Raw genomic sequence first — 24,521 nt, 5'->3', positions numbered from 1 at the left:
AAAATAAAATCTAATTACATCATTTTTTGCATAAATTTTAAATTTTATAAATAAAAATTCACCTGCACAAAATTTTATGAACAAAAAAAATTTTAAAAGTGTATCCAGGCCGGAAAATTTAATTAAAAAATTTTCAAAAAGCCAAAACTTATCTTTTAAACTTGTCCCAATGGGGGAATTTAACATATACTTTATTAAAAATCAGTTTTTGGTAGCTCATATGTTTACCCCTTTCCCTGTTTTACATTTTTTTTGTGATTTATTCCCTTTTAAAAAAGTTCTTTTAATTTTTTTATCAAAATACATTTGTTTTTTAAAGATACCATATTTTGTATGATTTTTTTTTCTTTACTGTTGTTTTGATTTAAAAAAAAACTTTGATATATTTGGGCTTTGGGAAAAAGTTTTTTTGTTTAATCCCACATTTTAAAAAAAAACCAAAGAGCCTAGCTTTAGAATTTTTGCACATTTGTTTATAAATCTTTTAAAAAGTAAGTGGGTCAAAACACTGAAAAACCCCTCCATGTTTTTTTAAGGGAAAATTTGTGCCCCTTTTTTTGGGTTTAAATTTTTTTTTTAAGGGCCCTCTTTTCTTAAAAATTTGGTAAAGCAATGATTTTTAAATTTAAAACTTTGCAAAACATTTTTTATCATCTTTAGGGATTTTTGGGTTCAAAACTTTAAAACTATTGTTTTTTGGCACCCCCCAGTGTTGCTCTTTTTTTATGTTTTGAGTCTAAGTCTAATTTTTGGTGTAAAAGCCCCACTAAAAACTAAAAACTTAAGGGTTTTTTATATAATTTCCCATAAGCTTTTTCTTTAGGCAAAAATTTCAAAAAATTTTTTGTTAGTAAATGCCATAAATTTTTTTAATTTTTAAAACGACCTAATTAAATATTGAATTTTTTGTTTCTAGTTCAATGATCCTTTATCAGGGATTTTTTCGGGGGCCCTTTTTAAATTTTTTTAAAATCCAAACCCGTCCCCTTAGCAAACCCTCACCTCTGGAAAATTTTCGTTGAAAACCCTTTCCCCCGGGGGAAAGGGTTTTCATTGTCCCCTTTTTAAAATTTTTTTCTATCATCACTGTCACGTTTTACACGCTTTTTATAGATTTTAAAAGAATATTTCAAAATCACGAAAAATGCAAAAAAATTGACACCTCCTTTTTTATTAGCCCTTTGGGGGCGCGCAAAACTTTTTGGGTTTTAATTTATAGCAAAACTTGCATATCATTTTTAAATCAATCAAAATCATATCACTGTTTGAAATATTAACAGATTTTAAATTTCCTGAAAATTCAAATCGAGCTTTTTTTGCTCATTTTTTAAATTTTATCTTATTTTAAATTTTCTTAAATTACAAAACTTTTAATTTTCATAATTTTAAAAACCATTAATTTTAATTTTTGGAAACCTGTTTATAAAGAATTATGTTTCCACAGAGGAGATCTAAGCAAAAAATTTTCTCACTTTTGAAGAGGGAATTTTGAAAAAAAACACTGCTAATGTCATACATGATTCTTTTTATAAAAAGAAAAGCTAACAATACATAATGTCATATTTGGTTTTGTATGACGTTTCTTTCAGTATAGAATTTTTTAAAATGTTACTTTAAATTTGCTTTTTTTATACAAACTTCTCCTAGCATATTTTACATTTCTTCTGTATGTTTAATACAGTTTTCCCACTACATTATATCATCCTTGTTTTCTGTATGACATTTTCCAGTCTTCACTCCCATTATTTTCATCCCTTTGCTTCTGTATACAAAATTAAGCCCTTTATACTTTATACCCCCACTTGTTTCTGTTGCATTTTACTGTTTTTTATTACATTTACCAAACATTTCGTATGACATATACTTCTTCACTACATTATACCCTTTTTTCCCTTCTGAAATGACATTTTCTTCACAAAAATTATATTGCACTTGTTCGTATGACAATAAACTGTTTTCACTCATACTGCACATTTGGGCTTCTGTTTAAACATATCTTTTTTTCACTAAATAATGTCACATTTCCTTCTGAATGACATCCTGTCCCCAAATGATTTTATCATTTTTGCTTCTGTATGCCAGTCTTCACAAAAATTAAATAAACATGCTCCAGAGGGACATATACTTCTTTCAAATTTTTCGGCCCAACCTTTTGGGGTTTTCTGTATGATTTTTACTGTTTTCACACATTTTATCACATTTGCTTCTGTATGACATGTCTTCACTAAATTATATTGCACTTGCTTCTATATGACATATGCTGTTTTCATTTAATAATGTCAAAATTTGCTTCTGTACACATTTTACGTTTTCCCACTACTTTATATCACTTTTGTTTTCTTTTATGACATTTTCCTTCCCCTAAATTAATCACACATGCTCCTGATGACATAACGTCCATTTAAAAATTAAAAACACTTTTCCTTCTGTATACATGTTTCTTCACTAAATTAAATCCACTTGCTTCGGTTGACATTACTTTTTTTCACAACGTAATTTTTCCCCCAATTTGTTTCTGTATATACTGCCCTTAAACAAACTTTCTGTCCCCATTTGCTTTTTTATACATATACAGTTTTTACTACTTTAAAATCCACTTGCTCTGTATGAATATACGTCTTATTAATTTTTAACACATTGCTTCTTTTTGTCATAACTGCCCTGCACTACTTTTTAAAATCATTTTGCTTAAAGTATAATTCTTCACAAAAATTATATTGCACATGCTTCGTATACTTTTTCGTTTTCACTACATGTGCACATTTGCTTCGGGTGTGACTAAAAATTACTTTTGGGCACAAAATTGAAATCAAACTTGCTTCTGAATAAAACCACTGGCCCCTAATGCTTTTTTTGAAAAAAAATTTTTATTTAATGTTTTTTTTTCTTTTTTAAAAGGTTATAAAAGGGCTATTTTTCATTTAAAATATTTTTAATTTTATATTTACTTAAAGTAAAAGTCCACATCTTTTTATCGGGATTTTACTTGATTTTAAAATTTAATTGTTATTTTTGAATTCTACATTTTTAATTTAAATGTCATCCCATAATGGTCAATTGTTTAAAAAAATTTTCCCGGGTTTTTGTAGTGGTTAGTCCCAACTTTTTTACTGTTTAAAACCATCCCAAAATTTTGGGGAAACTATTTTTGGGACCAAAAACTTCATGGGTATGTACTTTTAAAATAAAACATAAAACATTTTTAAAATTTGATGTTTACTTTAAATTTTATGTTTTTTTTTGTTGATTTTTTAAAAATTTTTGAAATTTTTTTGCCCTAGTATCCTTTAAAAGACAAAAAAGGTGCCCTTTCATGTATCATTTTTGCAGAAGTTACCTTGGCATTTGAAGCTTATGAATTTCAAAATGATCTGAAATTTTTTTAAAATTATTTACTTTCATTTTTTTTTAAAAAATTTTTTTAAAAATTTCCTATATAAAAAAAATTATATAAGTTTGGGTTTCTTCCATGCAAAATAGGTCTTAGAAAAAAAAAAAAAAAAATTTTTAAAATTCCCAAATTTTTTTTTCTTATTAATATTTTGGGTTTTTAAATGTAGTTCCCAATACTCGGGGGAAATGATGTTACGGTAAATTCATTTTGGGGTTTTAAAAGCAATAAAAAATCAAAGATAAAAATTTGTCTTAAATTTTTGTTTTTCCCACTTGTGGGAACCACTCGGGGAAGGTTTTTGCCCCTTTAAAAAGATATTTTGATCCTTTAGTAAAAAAAACGAGCCCTTTTTTGCCCCCTCCCCAATTTACGAAAAATTTTGGGCCAAAAACAAAAGGGCCCCTTTCAGACTGCTAAGGAAAAATTACTGTGGGGGGAAGGGGAAATAATGTTCCTTTCTGTTTAATGCTTCCCTTTTTTTCTGGGTTGGAAAAAAAGGAGTTTTTTTTGGTTTTAAAAACAGACATTTGTGTTAAAATTTTCATAAAAAAAAAAATTTTAAACCCAAAAAGTCAGCCACAAGAAAAATTTTCTTTCTCTATAAATCTAGAAATTTAGTTAAAAAAGACCCAGTCTCCTGTCGTGTCAGGGCCCCATAAAAAAAAAATTTCCTTTTTTTCAGTTAAAATTTTTTTAAGTTTTTTGCTAAAAAATTTAATTTTTCAAATCGGGGATTTATGGGGAAAGGGGAAGATAGATTAAATGAAATTTCCCCCAAATTACTGAATTAGGGAAAAAATTTTTGGAAACCCCGGACTGTGACCAATAAAATCCTAAATTTTATCTAGCGGAAAACGTTAAAAACATTATTGGAAAAAAAAGTGGGGAAAAATTCTTTGTCTCATATAATATCACGGATTTATCTAAAAATTGCTAAATAGCATCTTCATTTTTTGGGTTCTTAATCGTTTCGGTTTAATTACTGCTTGGGTTTAAATTTTTTAAGCGCTTTTAAAATTTTTTAAAGTTATTTGGAAAATTTTTGGTTTTTGTAAGCCCCAATTTTTTTTTTTTATTCATTGCCACTTTGGTTTTTTTGCCCTTTAATTTAAAAATATTATTTTTTTGACAGTTACGTAAAATTTGATTTTCTTTAACAGAAATCAGGGTTTCCCCCAAAATTAGTTAACTTACTGCAGCTACAAAAATTTTGGGCTGGTTAGATTATTTATATCAACAAATTTAAATATTACCCCAAAAAAAAAAAAATTTAAAAAACCCCGGTTTTTGTTTTTTCCATCCCGGGTTTCCCATAGTGGTGTTAGTCGGTAAAAAAAGGACGGATCAGCCTGTATCGCTGTTTCCACAACTTCCCTTTTCGCAATAAAAACATTGTCAAAAAGGCTCTTTTTAAGTTAGATGTGGGTTTTTGGGATTTAAAAAACTTTTCACAAAAACAAATTTTGGGAAAATTTTTAACTTTTTAGCAGCCCATATTTTCAAAAATGTTTTTTAAAACACGGGTTCAAAGGGTCTTTTAAAATTCTAAAAAAAGGTTTGAAAATTTTGGTGGTATGATTTAAGAAACTTGGTTTAAGTTAAGAAATTTGGTTGTATGGGGTTTAAAAAACAGGTCGTATGATTTAAGAAAATTTGGGTTGTATGAGTTAAAAAACTGGGTCGATGATTTTAAAAATTTGGGGCGTTTTGGATTTGGGAAACTAGGTGTAGTTAAGAACCCTTGGGTCGTATGATTTAAAGGGAATATTAAAGAAACTGGGTCTTTAATTCACCCCAATGAAAAAACCCCCTTTTTAAAACAACAAGAGCCCCAACTTTAATAACTTAACTCCCCAAAACGGGTTTGAAATTTGTTTTCTGAAACGGGGCCCAAGTTAAAAAACCGGTTTCGGCCAAAGGAAAAAAAAAGGTCCTTGTTAAAATTAAAAGAAAAAACCTTTTTAAATGTACACTGCCACATTTTCTCTGATTTAAAATGAAATTCAGACCCAATGTTTAAATAAAAATTAGGTCAAGGGTTAAAAAATTGGGTCATTTTGGGGATCAAAATATGGGGTTTTTTTTGGGCGAAAATTATGAACTTTGGGGAAGGTTTTATACAAGAACCTTTTTTTGTCTTTATACCATTAGGATTTTTTAAAAAAAGGGGGCAATTTTGGGTTCCCGTTTATAAAACTGGTTGGAAAACTTAAATTTACTTTCAAAGTGGGAAAATTGAATACATTTTGTTTTTTAAATCGGGAAAAAAATCCCCAAAGGTTCAGGGAAAAATTTTGTGCTTACAAACCGATTTCCTCAAATAACTTTCAAAATTATTGACATTGCCAAATTTCGCTGTATGACTGAAAATGTCTCCAAACATTTTTTAATCCATGGGCCTGCCCGGGGGTTTCAAAATTGGAATCAAATGTTTTGGGGTTACTAAAAACTTTTTTTTACCCCTTTGACCTAATCTTTATGAAAAGGGGTCGGGAATTTGTTTCCCATGCAGTTCCCCAAAGGGGGTTTCCTTTGGGTTTGTAAAAACCAGACTGCAAGGTAAAAATCTTAAAAAGGGCCATGATAATCACCTAGAAATCTTTTTTTTTGAGGGACCCTTCATGAAACTTTTTTCTGGGTTATTTTGGGCCCAATAGGAAAATTTAAGTCCCGGGCCTTGGTCCTTATGTAGAATAAAAGGGGCATTTTTTTTTTTCTCTTCTGGGTCTTGTTCGCAACTACAAAAGGGTTCTTTTCTTATGAAAATTTTTTTTCCCTTTTGGAACTTTGGAAATTTTTCGGCACACTTCCCAAACAGAAATTTCCCCTTTCCAACAATATGTAAAAAAAACATATTAAATAAAAGCCTTTTTAATATTCTTCAAATTGAATGATGAAAAGAAACTGTTCAATCCCATCAGTTTTCTGTACTTGGAAAATTCTGGGTCAGATAAACTTACATTAAACCCGGTTTTTGGGCTTTTACCCAAAAGTGAAAAAACACTCCCAATCAAATAAAATGTTTTAAAAATTTTCCCCCAAAACCCCCGGGTTATTTAAAACTGAAAAAAATTCAATGAAGCTTTTTTAAAATTATTCCCAATGCCCTATTAAAAACTAGGGGATAAAATCATACAAAAAAAATAAAAAAAAAAAATAAAATTTTTTGGGAAAACTTTCGGGAAAAAACAAGTTCCTTTTTTTCAGCAAATGTATTCAAAAAAATTTTTTTTTCGCGGTTCTATTTATTTTAAAATTTTTAGGATTTTTTCCGTTGCTTTCTCAATTATATTTTGTTGAAATATAAAGTTGACTTGAAAACCCCTTTTTTAAATTAAATCAGCGTATCCCCATCTCATATATTTGGCCATTTTCTTTGTGTAAATGTGCACTCCTGAAATTTGATGTGCATTTTTGTGTACTTTTGTATAAAAAAAAATTTTGTATTAAAAAGCTATTAAGAAATTTTAACAGGTTTCCTTTTTTACCCCACTTTGGGTTTTTTTTTTGATATTGATATTTTTGAAAAATTGAATTTCATTATGTCCCGTTTTTAATAGGATGTGGTTTTAATCTGATGTCTCCAAAAATTTTGTTGGTTGTTGGAGAGTTTCCTTCTTACATTTCCCCCGCCTGCTTTACTCAATAGGGAGACCAGATTTAGGGATTGGGGTTTCATGATTTTTGACCCCCTTGGGGGGGTGATATTTTACGTGACGATTTGTTTTTAAAGAAATTGGTCTAAAATTCTTTTGTCCCCCAACCCTCTGATTCTTGTTGGGAATTTGGGCATTTCTTGCTGAAAAATTTTTGTACTGGTCCCAAATCCAGGAACACGGGTTGGGTTAACGGCTTGCTGTTCCCAAACTGAAATATTTTGAAAAATTCCCTAAACCCAAAACAAACAAACAAACTTTTTTATTTTTTTATGAAGAAAATGCTTTAAAAAATTTATTTTTTTCAAAAAAAAGGGGTTTTTTTTATTTAAATTTTCATTTGTAAAGGGTAAATTTAAAACTCCAGCGGGCCAAAAGGGTTCCCCGAAAACTTTAGTTTTATCTTAGAGTTCCACATTTATAAAAATCCATTTTTTGGTCTACCCTCTTTAAATTTAGGATAGTACAACAAAAGAATACATTTATCTCCCCCCAAAATTTTATTTTTGCAATGGACATACAAAATTTTTTTAACCCTTTGTGACCTACAATATCCCATGTAGGGCCCCTTTTAGTTACAGAACATTAAAAATTATATATCTATCGCATGTGGACAACCTTTTATAGAAATTTTAAACCCAAATTTAAATTTAAATATTTTAAAAAAGTCAAATTTTTTTTCCCAACCCCACTTTTTTGGGAAGTTATTTCAATTTAAATGACCATATTTTTAAAAGGGAACATTTTTTTTTTCTCATCCTTCATATTTTGGGTTTCATCCATTCTCTGCCAGTTGAAAAATTTTTTTTGAATTGACCAAACCATGATTTACTATTTTATAATCTTCTACCAAAACCCTTTTTGTCCATTGGGCCACTGCTTGGGCCCCAAAATGTAAAACCACTAAATTCAAATTTTTAAAACCACTTAAAAGTACAAGGGCATATTTTGTGACACCCAAATTTCTTTTTGCAGCATTTTTGCAGTTTGCTGTTTAAAAAATGAATTATTTGTAGTCTTTCTTTTAGTGACCCCTTTAAATTAAACCCGGGGAAAGAATAGCCCCCGCCCATATATTTGGAAAAAAAAAAAGCCACAGATAGTTTTAAAAGGGGGCATTTCACTAAAAACTGACAACTGTTATAATTATTCCCATTTCGTGCATATTCCCCCAGACTTTTCTGACATTAAATGAAATTTTTAAAAAATTTCTCAAAACAAGTTCTCAGTTTCATAGGAAATTTAAGCAAAGTGAAAAAATTTGGGAAAAGATTACTGGTAAACTTACCATGGTCATGAAAAGGGCCACTCGGGCTGTATGCATAGTCTTATTTGTCACATCTCTTTATTTAACAAGTTTTTTTTTCTCCCTTATATTGTTTACCTCTTTTGAAAATGTTTCACCACCACCACCTAGGTTTGTGCTTCAAGTTTTTGAAAATAACCCTCAAAAAATTGGGCCGTGAGCAATGTTAAAGGTTCCATAATGCGAGACAAAAGCTGGCTTATTTACATATCTGCTTTTTTTTCTTACCCTTTTATTACAAACATTGAAGTTTTAAAAAACTTTGATTCACTTTTTTAAAAAAGCAAAGCCTAAGGGAAATTTTTTCTAATTTTTTAAGATTAAATTTAAAGGGAATTAAAAAGGGAACCAAAATACCTAAACAATTTTCCACCTCCTTTTGTTTGGGGAGTTACAAAACCCTGGGCAGATGGTTTTATATGTGGGGAATGTCCTTTATTCCCCTGGGCCTTCAGTCCATAGGAGAAAAAATATTTGAAGTTGCAACATTTTTTTTGACATATTTCTCACTTTTTTTTAAAAAATTTTATTTGGTTTAAAAAAATTTAAAGGGAAAAAAGGGCGTTTCATAAAAGCCCAAAATTCCTGTTTTTTTGGGCCCTTTTTTAAAAAAACTCTTGGTAAAACATCTCCCTGTAAAAATGAAAAATTTCAAAATCAAATTCTTTTCCCCTTCCCTTTTGTCCGTAAATGTTTTCAAGTTTATATTGTTTGTGGGTTTTGATAGGCATCCTCCTTTTTTTTTGACCGGGTGTTAAAAAAACCCCCAAAAAACATTGGGGCCCTTGGGAGCATTACAGAAAATTTCCCGGGGGATAAGCCCCAAAAGTAAATTTAAGGGTAAACCTTTTCTTTTCAGTACACAACCTCACATCATCACATAATTACATAAATAATTTTTGGGTTTTGTGCCGTGAACATTGTAGGGCAAATTAAAATTTTTTTAAATTTAAAAGAGTATGACAGAAAAAAATCAATTCATTTTTTTAGTTTTAAATATCGTTGTAATGTTGGTATCTTACAATATAATTTTTTTCCCTTTCAAATAAAATTTAGCAAAAACTTTTTTTTCAAGGGGAAATTTTCCCTTAAAAGTCTTGAAATACTGGAGTATTTTTAGTCTTTTATACATGTAACACTTCACAAATGAAAGCAGAACATTGCAAGGTAATTAAGGAAATTCATTAAGAAAATACGGAGTTATGAGAGAGCTACTTGAAATGTTCAGTGGGTGCCGCCAAACGATTCATTTAATCACCGCCACTCGTGTACATTTTGTTGAATCACGGTATTAAAAATTGTGGGGGGTTTGTTGAATTTACACAAAAGTTACTCAATTGGGTTTCCTTTTTGTTTCCCTTTTGACGGAAAGCGTAAAAATTTAATCCTAATCCGGGGTTTCAAAAAAAATAAAAAGTTTTTCACTGAAATTGCATTTTTATTTTCCTGTTTTATTTAATTTTTTTTGGGCAGGTTTAATAATTTTCCCCTTATTTTGGGGGTTTTCCGCATGAATGCTATTTTATCTTCTAGCTAGACATATAGCTATATTTTTTTTTATTTCTTTATGGGGCCCAATTTTGTTCAATCCGAAGGGCAAAAAATTTCCCAAATTTTAGGTAAAAAATAGTTACGAGCTTGGGTTCAAATTGTAGCCCTTTTACAAATTCTTTTTTTCAGTTTTCACCAAATGATTTCCGAGTTTTAAAACTTCTAAATATAATTTTTTTTACTGTTAAGGTGTATAATTTAATAACCTGAAAACATAAATCTTCATGGTCACAAGTGTAAAAAATTGTTTTTCTTTAAAAATGCAAATAAAGGAGATAGAAAATGAACCGATGTTTCATCAGTTTGTTTAAAAAAAGCAATTATCGTTTTAAATGGACAAAAAAAAAGGCCGTCCGAAAATTATTTCATTTACCTCCCTTACAACAATTTTTTATGAAAATTTTATGCCTCCCGCTAACTTCTTTATGCTCTCTTGAATTTTAATTTTTTAAAACTTTAAAAATTAAAAGGGTTTTTGAATTTAAAATCTTTTTAAAACGTTACTAGGGTTTTTTAAACCATTTATATTGGGAAAACCCAAACTTTAAACTTTAGGGTCGCAATGGGAAAGGGCAAAGTTTTTATTTTTTTGTGGGGTTTTTGTAATTTTTGTCAAGTAAATGTTATTCAAATTTTAGTAAACAAAGGGGGTTTTTTTCGCTGTTTTTAAAAAACGTCTCTTTTGCGTAACAGGTAAACTAGGTTTTTGGGTGTCTTTTTGTCAACACGTATTTCACCTGGGAAAAAGGGGTTTTGGGGGTTTAAAAAAATTTTATTAAACCAATTTTACATTTGGTTTTATGAAGAAAACATTAAAAGGGGGCAATGGTAGATGAAATTTTTTTTTTTCAAAATTTGAAAAACTGTTTATGGGAGGGCTATTTCCCAAAGGGCTTAGGCCTTTTTTCAAGTGGATCTTACTGGCCTGTTTTTTTGTTTAAAAAAAACATTTTCTCCTTTTTTTTCATTTATTGCTTTTAATTTTTTTATTGGGTTTCCTTCAAAATTGCCCAAACCTTTAGTGTTTTCCCCCAGTTTTTTGGGGGCAAATTGTAAAAACCGTTCTGTTGTGGAATGGGATGTAATTTAATCAAAATATCAAAATTTCTTCTTCAGATGCAAAATTTAATGTTAGCTGCATGTTATACAGTATAGCCCAGTTATGGGGAAACCTTTTTTGGAAGAAGAAAGGTAAAATTTACTGTTACATTTTGCAACAGTTTAGGAAAAAAATTTTGCATATTTAAAGGTATTCCTTTAAAACCCAAATTTTTGTAAGTATTTGTACTGTTTGAAAATATCCTTTAAAAAAATGCAGTATACAAAACAAAAAAACGTAATCTGAAATCATTATCTATTTAAATGAATCTTGGGGTTGCAGCATGCAGTCCACTAAATAATTTCCCAAAAAAAATAAAAATTCCCTTTATTTTTTTTCTTCATAAAAAAAAATTTATGGGAAAGTTTCAAAAAAAGGGGAAACAAACAAAAGTCACTGTCATGTGGTAATTTCATTTTATATTTTGTATCAAACATCAATTAGATCCAAAATGGTATTAATTTTTATTGATTTGGGATTGTAATCACCAAATCTACATGCCCCTTTTTTAAAAATTTTTCCCTTTTTTAATGAACTACAACATTTTTATAAAAACAAAGATTTTGGGGGACAGTTTAATGTCTTGCACTGAAAAACCCCGAAAAAATGATTTTTTAGAATTACAGGGTTTTAATCTGTTTCAACATCGGGAAAATTTTATTAAAAAATTTTGTTTTAAAAATTTGGCTTTTTTTTTAGGTTTTTGGTTGTTTTATTGGCCCAGGGGGGTCCCGTTTAATTGGCCCCGGGGGTCGGGTTTCAATGCCCCGGCAGGGCTGTTGAAAAGGCCCAGTTTTGGGGCCCTTGTGTTACAAGAAAAGTCAGTTTTTAAAGCTGACATTGAAACATAATTTTTTATCCAAAAGAATTTGTATTCTTAAAGTTAAAAATTTTTTTTATATATGGAATAGATTTAAGTTTTTCTTCTTTATAAAAAAAACTTTTTTCAAATTTTCAAAAAAAGCTCTAAAAGCCATAATTTTTTTGTTCCTTGTACATTTTTTTTAAGTTTTCGAGTTTTCCAAAAACCCCCTTTTCAATACAATTTTTCTTCAAACTTTTTAGTCGAACATCCTTTTTTGTGAAGATTGGGCCCTTTAAATAAAAACTTTTTTATTTTAGAGGTGGCCAAAAGTTTTTGTTGGTGGGAGGAGGAAAGGGGGGGTGCATCCCCTGTCTAAAGGACACAATTCTGTTTTATAAATTTTTTTAAAATTTTGTTAACTTTTGGGGGTTTAAAGGTTCACTTTCAAGTTAGGGAAAGGGTGAATATTTTTGTTTGAGGGAAATGATGGGAAGGAATTTATACAGTTTTTTTGTCGTGAAAAAAAAAAATTTTTATAAAGATTTTTAAGGTCAAACCCCAGATTTTCCCTAAGATTTATATTACCCGCTTTTTTCCCAAATCGGTTTTAAAAAGCCTTGATATAATGAGTAAAAAATTTTGAAAAACTAAAATTTTTCTTTTAAAAACCCAAAAATTTTAAAAAACTTAATTTGGGAAAAATTTCTTAACTGTTAATTTACTTATTGAATAAAATTATTATGTTAAAAAAAGCTGTTTGACAAATTGGGTTTAAAAATGATTGGAGATATTCAGCGAAAAAGTTGTTTTAAATAATGAAGGGCGTTAGCCGAAACCTTTAAAAATTTTTTTGGCGACACAGTAAAATTACCTGTCAATACCCGGGAAATTTAAAAAAAAAAGGGAGTAAATTTAAATTGCAATAAAAAAAAAAACTTTCTCTTTTTCTTTAACTTTCAGTTGTCCCGGGTTATATTTTCTTAAAAAAAAACTATAGGCGCTTTCAAATTTTAGATATTTTCTGAGCCCCCAGGGCACAGTAAAAATTTTTATGGATACATTTTTTCGGACACGGGAATTTGATGGGGTTTTTAAAAAACCCCTATGTCTAAGGGTTGGGGGCTTTTGGCAGCGTTAAATTACTTGGGGCAAAAAATAAATGGCCGAAACTTTAATACCATTCAAAAATTTGGGTTTTGGCATACATTGTTTAAATTTTTTCTTTTTTGTCGAATTTTGATTTCTTTGTGGGTCGTGTTTTTAAAAAAAAAAAAATATAGAATGTTAATGAGATATATTAGTGGTTTTTCCTTTTATTTAAAAACATGCATGCAATGCAATCATAAATTTTAAAAATGATGAAATCTTGAGTTTTAAAAGTATTTGGGAAAATGATTAAAATTTTTAATATTTTTTGAAACATAGTTTTTTAAAAAAAACTTTTTAATTTTTTTTTCTTTTCTAGCATTAGGGTGCAATATTTTAAAAGGTTTTTTGTGGACTGATCAGTTTTCCCTTAAATCTTATCTAAATTTTTCCCAAATGTATGTCCATCTAGTTTATTTTGGGGTTTAAATGTTAAACTCTTCTGAACGTTTTTTAAAACAATTTTCCCAAATGGATTGGCACTTCCCCAGTTTTAAAAAAAACTTTAGCAGAAAGAATTCAAGGGCCAAAAAAATCAGAATTTTGGCTTATCTTCGCTGCAAAGTTATTTTTGGGTCAAATTTTAATGTAAAATTGCTTGCAACAACTAGGGGGAAAATTTTTTTGTCATTTCCCCGGGGGTTTTGTTCCACGAAATTGCATTTTTTTTTGGGTAAAACTTTTTGCGAAATTACCTTTTTCAAAAAAAAAAAAAAATATGCTTTTTTTTTACCCGAACAATTTAAAAATTGGGGAGGTTGGTAGTTTTTTTGAAATAAAGAAAAAAAAAATTTTAAATTTTCCTAATTTATAAAATTTCTTTTTACATTGAATTTTTAAGGAAAGACCAAAAAGAACACGTCAAAAAAAAAAAAACTTGGAAATAAATGTTCCCCGTTATCCAGCAGGCAGACATTTTGGGGTGCAAGAAAAAAATAAGGTTTAGTTAAATTGTCTTTTTTTTTCACCCCCCTGTGAAAAGTGTTTTTTTTCCCAAATTTTAATGAGGGAAAAAACTAAAGTCATTTAAAAATGATATTGGTTTAAACTTGGGTTTTTTTTTTACAAAAAAAAAAAACTGTGTTTGGGTTTTAAATTTTCCGGTTTTCTTCTAGAAAAATGATCAAACCGTGTTTTGGGCGGATATTTTTCACAATTTTATGAAGCGTTCTTGATGGGAAAAAATTTTAGTTTAACCCGTTGGTTTTTTTCCCCTAAGGGGGTTTTTTGATTGATTTCCCTTTCTAAATTTATTTTTTTTCCCCCCCCCATTTTCAGCTATTTTTATTTAAAACTTTTTTTTTTCTTATTCTTTTAAAATTTTTAATTTTTTGTTCTTACCTTCTGGAATTTTTGTTTTCTTTGTGTTTAAGGTTTTTGGGAAACAAAGGGGGGGGTGAAATTTGGGGGAATTTTCATTGTTCATTTTACAAATTTTTGCTTGTAGATAATTTTTTGAAGGGGAAAAAAAATTTTTTTGTTTTTAAAAAAGGTTTGATTTTTGTTGAACAAAAAAATTAAAGAAATTTTTGAAAGGAACATTTTTTAAAAAAATTTTGTAAAATGAAAGAGTTCAGGTTAAGTAAGAGTAGTTCAAGAAACTCTCTATCCCTTTAAACAGAGTAAATTGAATGGGGAAAAAAAAAATCTCAGTTGGTTTCCCACACCTGAACCCAATACAATCATAAAAACTTTTTAGAAAAAAAAACCCATGAAAGCAAGCTACAAGCAATAAGAAAAATGCAAGGGGAAAAATTTTAAAATTTTTCTTTGTTGCCGATTTTTAAATTCCCGAGGGATTTTTTTTTAAACAAGGATGTTCAAACGCTACAGGAATTTGTCTTTTCCCCCAGATATTTTTTTTCCCCTTTTTTATTTCCAGAGTTTTTTATTTTTTTTTTCCGCTTGTCTGTCTCGGTAAACTTTTTTATTAAAAAGGGTTACCTTTTTTCCTTTTTTCTCTACCGGGAAAAAAATTTTAAAAATTTAATTGTTGTGGTTTTTAAAAAAAAAAAAACATATTGTTTTCAAATTGGGAAGTTTTTAAAAAGGTTCTACCCGAGTTTTTCTGTTTTTTTGATTCTGTACTTCAAAAGTTTTGTATCAGGAATAAAGGCTAGTGATTTTTGCCCCCTTTTATCTTCGATTTCAAAGGCCTCTTTCAATTAACATGTAAAACTTTCACTTAAAGCTTTATTCTGTATTTTGTTTGCTGTGCATTAATTCAGTCAAAGTATAACAGTGCTTATACACTAGAAAGGGGTTGCAGAAAAGGTGCAATCTAATAAAATATTTAGAAATAGATCAAGCAATTGGCTCTTTTAATAATTTTACCTTGAAGAAAGGGTGAGAGGAAATTGAATAGTTACTACTGTTTTGACATTCAGTTTCATTGCTTTTCATAATTCCAAAATTATTCCTGTTAAAGCAGAACCCGAGGAAACAGCTACATCCCATTTCCTTTACTTTCAATTAGGGCGATTGTTAAATATACCGGGTGACTATGACAGCCTCATTATTAAATTGAAATGAAATCTTAAGACTTGCCATCCATCCAAGTTTGACATGAAGACTATTGTAAGCTGTGTGGCTCATTCTTTACCGATCCTAATGTTATATGAGTGTTTATAGTCACCCGTCATAATGTGGCAATTATATGAAAAATGGGAAAACAGGTGTTCGGAATATAAAACACGCAGGCATGTTACAGGAAATCTCAATGTTCAAATTAATTTCAAATTACCAATTTTACAAGTTTTATTGAAAAAAATATCCGGCATTGAAATGGAAGAGTCGGGATGATAATTTGTTGGATTATTAAAGGACCTGATTGACTGGTTGGATTCATCTCTAGTTTAAGAAACTTTATGCTAAGCATCTATTTTTTGTTTTTCTTTCAAACTTGAACACCTGTAAAGATGTATCATATATTTCAAGAAAAAATTGAATGTAGTTCAGCAGATTTTTAGCTCACCTAAGCAGGAAGTCTTCAAGGTGAGCTTTTAGGATTGTAGGATGTCTGTCGTCTGTCTGTCATCTACAATTTTTTAGCTTGACTATTCGAAGAATAGGGGAGCTATCCTACTCGCCCCGGCGTAGGTGTTAGCGTTAGCGTGAGCGTCACACAAATGTTAAAGTTTGCGTACCACCCCAAATATTTTCAAAGTCCATTGAGATATTGCTTTCATATTTTGCATACTTGTTTACCATCATGACCCCAGTCTGACTATAAAAGGAGGAGGCAACTCTATCAAGCATTTTGACTGAATTATGGCCCCTTTTCGACTTAGAATATGCTTATTGTAATGTTAAAGTTCGCGTACCACCCCAAATATTTTCAAAGTCCCTTGAGATATTGCTTTCATATTTTGCATACTTGTTTACCATCATGGCCCCAGTCTGTAAAAAGGAGGAGGCAACTCTATCAAGCATTTTGACTGACTTATGGCCCCTTTTTGACTTAGAATATGCTTATTGTAATGTTAAAGTTTGCATACCACGCCAAATATTTTCAAAGTCCATTGAGATATTGCTTTGATATTTTGCATACTTGTTTACCATCATGACCCCAGTCTGTAAAATGGAGGAGGTAAACTCTATCAAGCATTTTGACTGAATTATGGCCCCTTTTCGAATATGCTTATTGTAATGTTAAAGTTTAACTCATAGCTTATATTATACAATCAAGCACTCAGAGAATAGTCGAGCGAGCTGTCAACTGACAGCTGCTCTTGTTAGGGAACATCCCTACTAAACCAACAAGTTAACCCCAGCCAAATTTCACAGGAATGTTCCTCAGGTATCTCCATTCAGAACTTTCAAATCTGGGTCTTCCATGCAGAATTCTGATTGCCATGGCCGAAAGGAAAAACTATAGAAATCTTCTCAGATATCATTGACTGGATTCTGAAATAATTTCATGGAAATGTTCCTTTGGTGACTGTCAACCAGATTTCTTCAAATCATTCTGTTTTGTTAAAAAGAAAAGGCACTCATGGGGCAGGGCTACTATAGGGTTATATGGAAAACTTTAAAAATCTTTCACTGTGATCGAATTTCAAAACAATTTCACACAAAATGTTCCTTGGGTGACCCTCTACCAAATCCTTCAAGCCCCTACATCCCAACCCCACCTCACCAGTACAGTATTTTTGACTCCTAGTTTCTTATGTTACTATGTTACTTGAAACTCTTTGAATTTGGTCATCATACTCACACCAATGTCCATATTACTTCCACCCTTCCTCCCCTCCCTCCACCCCCTACTCCAAAAACTTCTTTTTTTTTAAAACTATTTCTTAATATTCTGTCTTGCTATTCTGTGCTGTGTCAGTATCATCATTACCCCAACATAATACCCACCCATATGTAAAAGAAAAAAAATCTTATAAGAAAATATTGACCCAGTATTTCAAATATAATTTTTTGATTAAGCTTAGATGAATGATGTACTACCAGCATAGCCCTCTTGTTTTTTTATACCCCCGAAGGGAGGCATATTAGTTTTCAACTGTCCGTCCGTTCGTTCGTTAGTTAGTTAGTTCGTTAGTCACAATGTTAACTTTTTGCATGAAGGCACTTTACTCGCGAACCACTGCACCCAGGACCTTCAAACTTCACATGCTGAGAGTACTTATTGAGTGTACCACCCCTACTGACTTTGGGGTCACCAGGTCAAAGGTCTAGGTCACAGGGGCCGACGTTAACTTTTTGCATGAAGGCACTTTACTCGCAAACCATTGCACCCAGGACCTTCAAACTTCACATGCTGATAGTACTTATTGAGTACACCACCCCTAATGACTTTGGGGTCACCAGGTCAAAGGTCAAGGTCACAGGGGCCAACGTTAACTTTTTGCATGAAGGCACTTTACTCGCGAACCACTGCACCCAGGACCTTCAAACTTCACTTGCTGATAGTACTGATTGAGTACACCACCCCTACTGATTTTGGGGTCACCAGGTCAAAGGTCAAGGACACAGGGGCCAACGTTAACTTTTTGCATGAAGGCACTTTACTCGCGAACCACTGCACCCAGGACCTTCAAACTTCACATGCTGATAGTACTTATTGAGTACACCACTTCTACTGACTTTGGAGTCACTAGGTCAAAGGTCAAGGTCACAGGGGCCAACATTAACTTTTTGCATGAAGGCACTTTACTCGCGAACCACTTCACCAAGGACCTTCAAACTTTACTTGCTGATAGTACTTTATGAGTCCACCAACCCTACTGTCTTTGGGGTCAAAGGTCAAGGTCACAGGGGCCAACGTTAACGTTTTGCATGAAGGCACTTTACATGCGAACCACTTCACCCAGGACCTTCAAACTTCACATGCTGATAGTACTTATTGAGTACACCACCCCTACTGACTTTGGGGAACAGGTCAGATGTCAAGGTGCTGTGGAGGCATTTGTCACCATTAGTGACAGCTCTTGTTAATCTAATGGGTTTGGGGTTTATCTAGCAATGTGCTTGGAGTATGATTTGGATTCATTTAGTGACTGTGTTAGATGAATGAAGTGGGCTTTTATTGAATTAAATTCATATTTAATTGTATTCGAAAGAAACTTAAAAAAAACTTCATAAATATACAGACATACAGACATAGAGCAACATGAGTTTGTGTGCTTGCTACTTACTGTTAAACTTGCTTTACTGGTAATTTGTGTTAAGCAGCCACTTGTATTATACAGCCAGTCAGCTCACTTCCTGGATCAGCTTTTTTTTTTGTTCCAATATCCACCTGGCCACATTGTGTCACTAACTTTATTGGCAGCTTAGTTTGTAGGAATATTATAAAAATACCAGATTTATAAAGCGCCCTTTTCATGATGAACACGTTCAAAGGCGCTTTACGTAATACAAAAGCCACTCAAGGTGCCAGATTCATCATCTACTAGTAAATACACAGCGATCTGACCAGAGGGATAGAGTGAGACAAAGCCCTCAGAACCCTTTAGATATAGGCCTATCCTGCTAACGTAGCCTAGCTCTTTGCAAATAGATATTCTGGATTTGAACCCCAGGTCACTGGATTGAAAGTGAAGCATGTTGCCACTAGAGCACAAGGACACTTAATATCTTGCTTTCCACATCATATTAATTACAGAATTTTTGATTGACAAGAAACTGTCTTCACTTCGGAAAAAAATTTTGGCAACTGTCTACTTAACAGTATGACATCTTCCAAAATATGACTTTTATGATATTAAAACTATTTTAATTTTGAGTTGTGAGATTTTCTGACAGGTTTTAGATTAATTTTGAATTGTTTTTATATAAAAAGCAGTGTTATATTTTATACCTTTTGACATAAATTATAGGCTTTTCAACTAAGAAGGTTGTTGAAGAAAACAGAATTGGAGGGTTTCTTTAGAAACATATCCTGTTCCAAGACTGCATTCAGGTGACAGAGTGTCTGCAAACTTGCTGAAACAATTATGACTGACAACTAGATTACCATCTTGGATGAAGCAGGTACTGATTATAATATGGTATTTTTTGACATCTTCATTCTGTGACAATATTCCCTAGCACCCAAAATTTGTCAGATTTTATTTGAGGATAATTAATCCCTGTCTAATAGAATGATATACGAGCATTTCTAGAAATAATATGAAACATTTTGGGCATTTTAAAACACCATTGATAGTTTAGCCTGGCAAGATTTGTAGAACATTGGTGAGTTATGCACAAAAGATAGGCATATCAGAAAGATCTTTATTCTGGTAGATAGTAAAACTTCTGTGTTTCAATACTAATTTTTGGAATTGTTGACTATTACATGTTTCTGTATTTCATTTTTATGCCCCCACTTTGTGGGGGGGCATATAGATTTGCTCTTGTCCGTCCGTCCTTCCGTCCGTCCGTCCGTCCTTCCGAAAATGTTGTGTCGCGCGTAGCTCTGAAAGTATTTGACGTAGAGTCACAAAACTTTACAGGAATGTTGGTCACATGTGTAGTTGTGCACCTGGGGTTTCGCGTCCGGATTCATTCAGTCATGTAGAAGTTATGGTCCCTGACTTTGTAAAAATTGGTCATTTTAATGTTGTGTCGTGCCTAGCTCCAAAAGTATATGACCTAGAGTCACAAAACTTTACAGGAATGTTGGTCAGCATGTGTAGTTGTGCACCTGGGGTTTCGCGTCCGGATTCATCCAGACATGTAGAAGTTATGGCCCCTGACTTAGTAAAAAATTGGTTATTTTAATGTTGTGTCGCGCATAGCTCCAAAAGTATTTGACCTAGAATCACCAAAGTTTACAGGAATGTTGGTCAGCATGTGTAGTTGTGCACCTGGGGTTTCACGTCCGGATTCATGCAGTCATGTAGAAGTTATGGCCCCTGACTTTGTAAAAATTGGTCATTTTAATGTTGTGTCGTGCCTAGCTCCAAAAGTATATGACCTAGAGTCACAAAACTTTACAGGCATGTTGGTCAGCATGTGTAGTTGTGCACCTGGGGTTTCGCATCCGGATTCATCCAGTCATGTAGGAGTTATGGCCCCTGACTTAGTAAAAAATTGGTCATTTTAATGTTGTGTCGCGCATAGCCCCAAAAGTATTTGACCTAGAATCACCAAAGTTTACAGGAATGTTGTTCAGCATGTGTAGTTGTGCACCTGGGGTTTCGCATCCGGATTCATTCAGTATTGTAGGAGTTCTGGCCCCTGACTAATGTCATGTAGTGGGGGCATCTGTGTCCCATGGACACATTTCTAGTTATAGTTATAACTAAGACATAACTTGAGTATACATGACTTGAATCTTTGGTTTTTAGCTCACCTTAGCCAAAGGCTCGGGGTGAGCTATTGTGAGCACTCACCGTCCTTTGTCCGTCCGTAAACTTTTACTTTAAACGACATCTCCTGATAAACCACTAGGCCAATTTCATCCAAACTTCACAGGAATGTTCCTTGGGTGAAGCTCTACAAAACTTATTCAAAGAATTGAATTCCATATAGAACTCTGGTTGCCATGGCAACCGAAAGGAAAAACTTCAAAAATCTTCTTCTCAAAAATCAGAAGCCCTAGAGCTTAGATATTTGGTGTGAAGCATTCCCTAATGGACCTCTACCAATTTTTTTGAAATTATGACCCCGGGGTCAAAATTGACCCCCGCCCGAGGGGGTCATATGATTTTACATAGGAAAATCTTTAAAAAATCTTCTTCTCAAAAACCAGAAGCCCTAGAACTTAGATATTTGACATGTAGCATTGTCTAGTGGACCTCTACTAAAGTTATTCAAATCGCCCCAGGGGTCACTTGATTTTACATAGATTTCTATAGGAAAATCTTCAAAATAATTTAAAAAATAAACCAGAATTCTTCAAGTGAGGAAGCCATCTAGCTGGCTTATGGACAGTATATGGTTCTACCCAGGTGCTCGCCCATAATGAAGTAATGCATGGAGGGGCACCTGGAGTCTTAGCTTAAAAGTTGTCATTGAACTGAAATTGTTCAAGTGTGATGTTAAACTTAACCAAAAATATTGTATGTAAGCCGATATTAGATGGAATCGAGCCTGTTTTCATTAGACAGCTCTTGTTTAAGTAATGTTCATACACATTTTTACAGTATCTCCAAAAGATACAATCTTAAAAAATGAAACTTGCTCATAAAAATTAGTTTACGGAAGCCATATATGCTACAAAGCTTGTTTCTAATGAATTATGGCCCACGTTTAAAGTTTTTCATTCAAGAATATCATATTACCTTTTGAACACCCATATACTTTAAGGTCAAACCTTTTAAACATGTTTTATTGTCCATATTGGACAATCGTGTTGTAGTCATTGTCCAAGACTGGTCATTAGATGGACATGGTTTTTTGAAGATTTTATTTTACTGGTCACTCTTGAGTATGTGATTTTCATGTCTGTCAGTCATATATCCCCTTGTGTCCCTGAAATGACCCTAAACTTGTTGAACTGACCATTGCCAACCAGAAGCATGTAATATTTTGACAGTAAATTTGTCCTTTGTCATTTAATCTGTTTGTTTCGCAGCTATAAAGTCCTTATATTTTAGCCGGCTTTAGTTATTTGATGGTCACTAAGCTTCTTGTTTATGGATGTATCTGGACAGTGTGAAATTAAAGGCCACATTCACATTTTTATGAGTCCAATGATAAGTGGGCATTGTGGACAATGTATTTTGTGTGATAATAAGAACATGATGTATGATGCTGATTCATAAAGGTGTGGTCAAATAGTATTATGTTCAAACAATTTGTTTCTTCAGCTAAATAGGGCCAAAATTTGCTTGACTGTGGGGGTTAGGGTGAAGGACTGGAGGGGAAGAATGAGGATTGGGTCAATTAATTGGTATGGGTCTAGGGGAGAGGTTGATACTATCTTTAGGGATGTGGATATTCCTTCAACAGGTAAAAAGAATGTGTTTTAAAAAAAAATTACTTCATTACATTGAAATAACATCTCCAACAGTTCATATAGTGACATAATACTTCAGCTAGTTCAAGTATTGAAATGATGCCAAAACAATGCATAAATTGAAATAATGCCTCAAACAGTTATAATTATATTGAGACAATGCCACAAACAGTTCATACAGTGAAATTATGCTTCAAACAGTTCATATATTGAAGTAATGCTGCAATCTGTTCATTTAATGACACAATGCCTCAGTTGGTTCTTGCTGTAAAATGATGCCTGAAACAATTCATGTAGTGAAATGATGCCTGAACCAGTTCATATAGTGAAATGATGCCTCAAACAGTTCGTAAAGTGAAATGATGCCTCAAACAGTTCGTAAAGTGAAATGATGCCTCGAACAGTTCGTAGAGTGAAATGATGCCTCGAACAGTTCGTAGAGTGAAATGATGCCTCGAACAGTTCGTAGAGTGAAATGATGCCTCGAACAGTTCATAAAGTGAAATGATGCCTCGAACAGTTCATAGAGTGAAATGATGCCTCGAACAGTTCATAGAGTGAAATGATGCCTCGAACAGTTCATAGAGTGAAATGATGCCTCGAACAGTTCGTAGAGTGAAATGATGCCTCAGACAGTTCGTAGAGTGAAATGAGGCCTCAGACAGTTCATAGAGTGAAATGAGGCCTCGAACAGTTCATAGAGTGAAATGATGCCTCAAACAGTTCATAGAGTGAAATGAGGCCTCGAACAGTTCATAGAGTGAAATGATGCCTCAAACAGTTCATAGAGTGAAATAATGCCTCAAACAGTTCATGGAGTGAAATGAGGCCTCAAACAGTTCATAAAATGAAAGATGCCTCAAACAGTTCTTGAAGTGAAATGATGCCTCAAACATTTCATGGAATGAAATGATGCCTTAAACAGTTCATAGAGTGAAATGATGCCTTGAACAGTTCATAGAGTGAAATGCTGCTTCAAACAGTTCGAAGAGTGAAAGATGCCTCAAACAGTTCATAGAATGAAATGATGCCTCAAACAGTTCATAGAGTGAAAGATGCCTCAAACAGTTCATAGAGTGAAATGATGCCTCAAACAGCTCATAGAGTGAAATGATGCCTCAAACAGTTCATAGAGTGAAATGATGCCTCAAACAGCTCATAGAGTGAAATGATGCCTCAAACAGTTCATATAGTGAAATGATGCCTCAAACAGTTCGTATAGTCAAATGATGCCTCAAGTTATACAGTGAAATGAGGCGTCAAACAGTTCATGGAGTGAAATGAGGCCTCAGTTTATACAGTGAAATGAGGCGTCAAACAGTTCATGGAGTGAAATGATGCCTCCAACAGTTCATAGAATGAAATGATGCCTCAGACAGTTCATGGAGTGAAATGATGCCTCAAACAGTTCTTTAAGTGAAATGATGCCTCGAACAGTTCATAGAGTGAAATGCTGCCTCAAAAGTTAATAGGGTGAAATGATGCCTCAAACAGTTCATGTAATGAATGATGCTTCAAACAGTTCATAGAATGAAATGATGCCTCGAACAGTTCATAAAGTGAAAGATGCCTCAAACAGGTCTTGAAGTGAAATGATGCCTGGAACAGTTAATTGAGTGAAATGATGCCTCAAACATTTCATTTAGTGAAATGATTCCTCAGACAGTTCATAGGGTGAAATGATGCCTCGAACAGTTCATATAGTGAAAGATGCTTCAAACAGTTAATAGAGTGAAATGAGGCCTCAAACAGTTCATATATTGAAATGATGCCTCAAATAGTTCATAGAATCAAATGATGCCTCGAACAGTTCATATAGTGAAAGATGCTTCAAACAGTTAATAGGGTGATACAAGGCCTCGGAACAGATCGTAAAGTGAAAGATGCCTCAAACAGGTCTTGAAGTGGAATGATGCTAGGAACAGTTAATAGAGTGAAATGAGGCCTCGAACAGTTTATATAGTGAAATGATGCTCCGAACAGTTCATAGAGTGAAATGAGGCCTCGAACAGTTTATATAGTGAAATGATGCTCCGAACAGTTCATAGAGTGAAATGAGGCCTCGAACAGTTTATATAGTGAAATGATGCTCCGAACAGTTCATAGAGTGAAATGATGCCTCAAACAGTTCATAGAGTGAAATGAGGCCTCCAACAGTTCATAGAGT

The 24,521-nt window shown here is 32.6% G+C and overlaps 1 long non-coding RNA gene across 1 annotated transcript in view; it reads left to right on the top strand.

The window, feature by feature from the left end:
• The window catches only part of LOC123546566 (uncharacterized), a 99,533-nt gene that overhangs the window by 54,544 nt on the left and 20,468 nt on the right, over nt 1-24,521 (top strand). Inside the window, exon 4 of the long non-coding RNA XR_006685507.2 lies at nt 19,287-19,440. This is a non-coding gene — a long non-coding RNA (uncharacterized LOC123546566). The remainder of the gene's footprint in view (nt 1-19,286; nt 19,441-24,521) is intronic.

Source organism: Mercenaria mercenaria, chromosome 9, assembly GCF_021730395.1.
Source record: "Mercenaria mercenaria strain notata chromosome 9, MADL_Memer_1, whole genome shotgun sequence".
Taxonomy (NCBI): domain Eukaryota; kingdom Metazoa; phylum Mollusca; class Bivalvia; order Venerida; family Veneridae; genus Mercenaria; species Mercenaria mercenaria.
The sequence above is the reverse complement of the archived record's forward strand: the minus strand, read 5'-3'. Positions and strand labels throughout refer to the sequence as shown.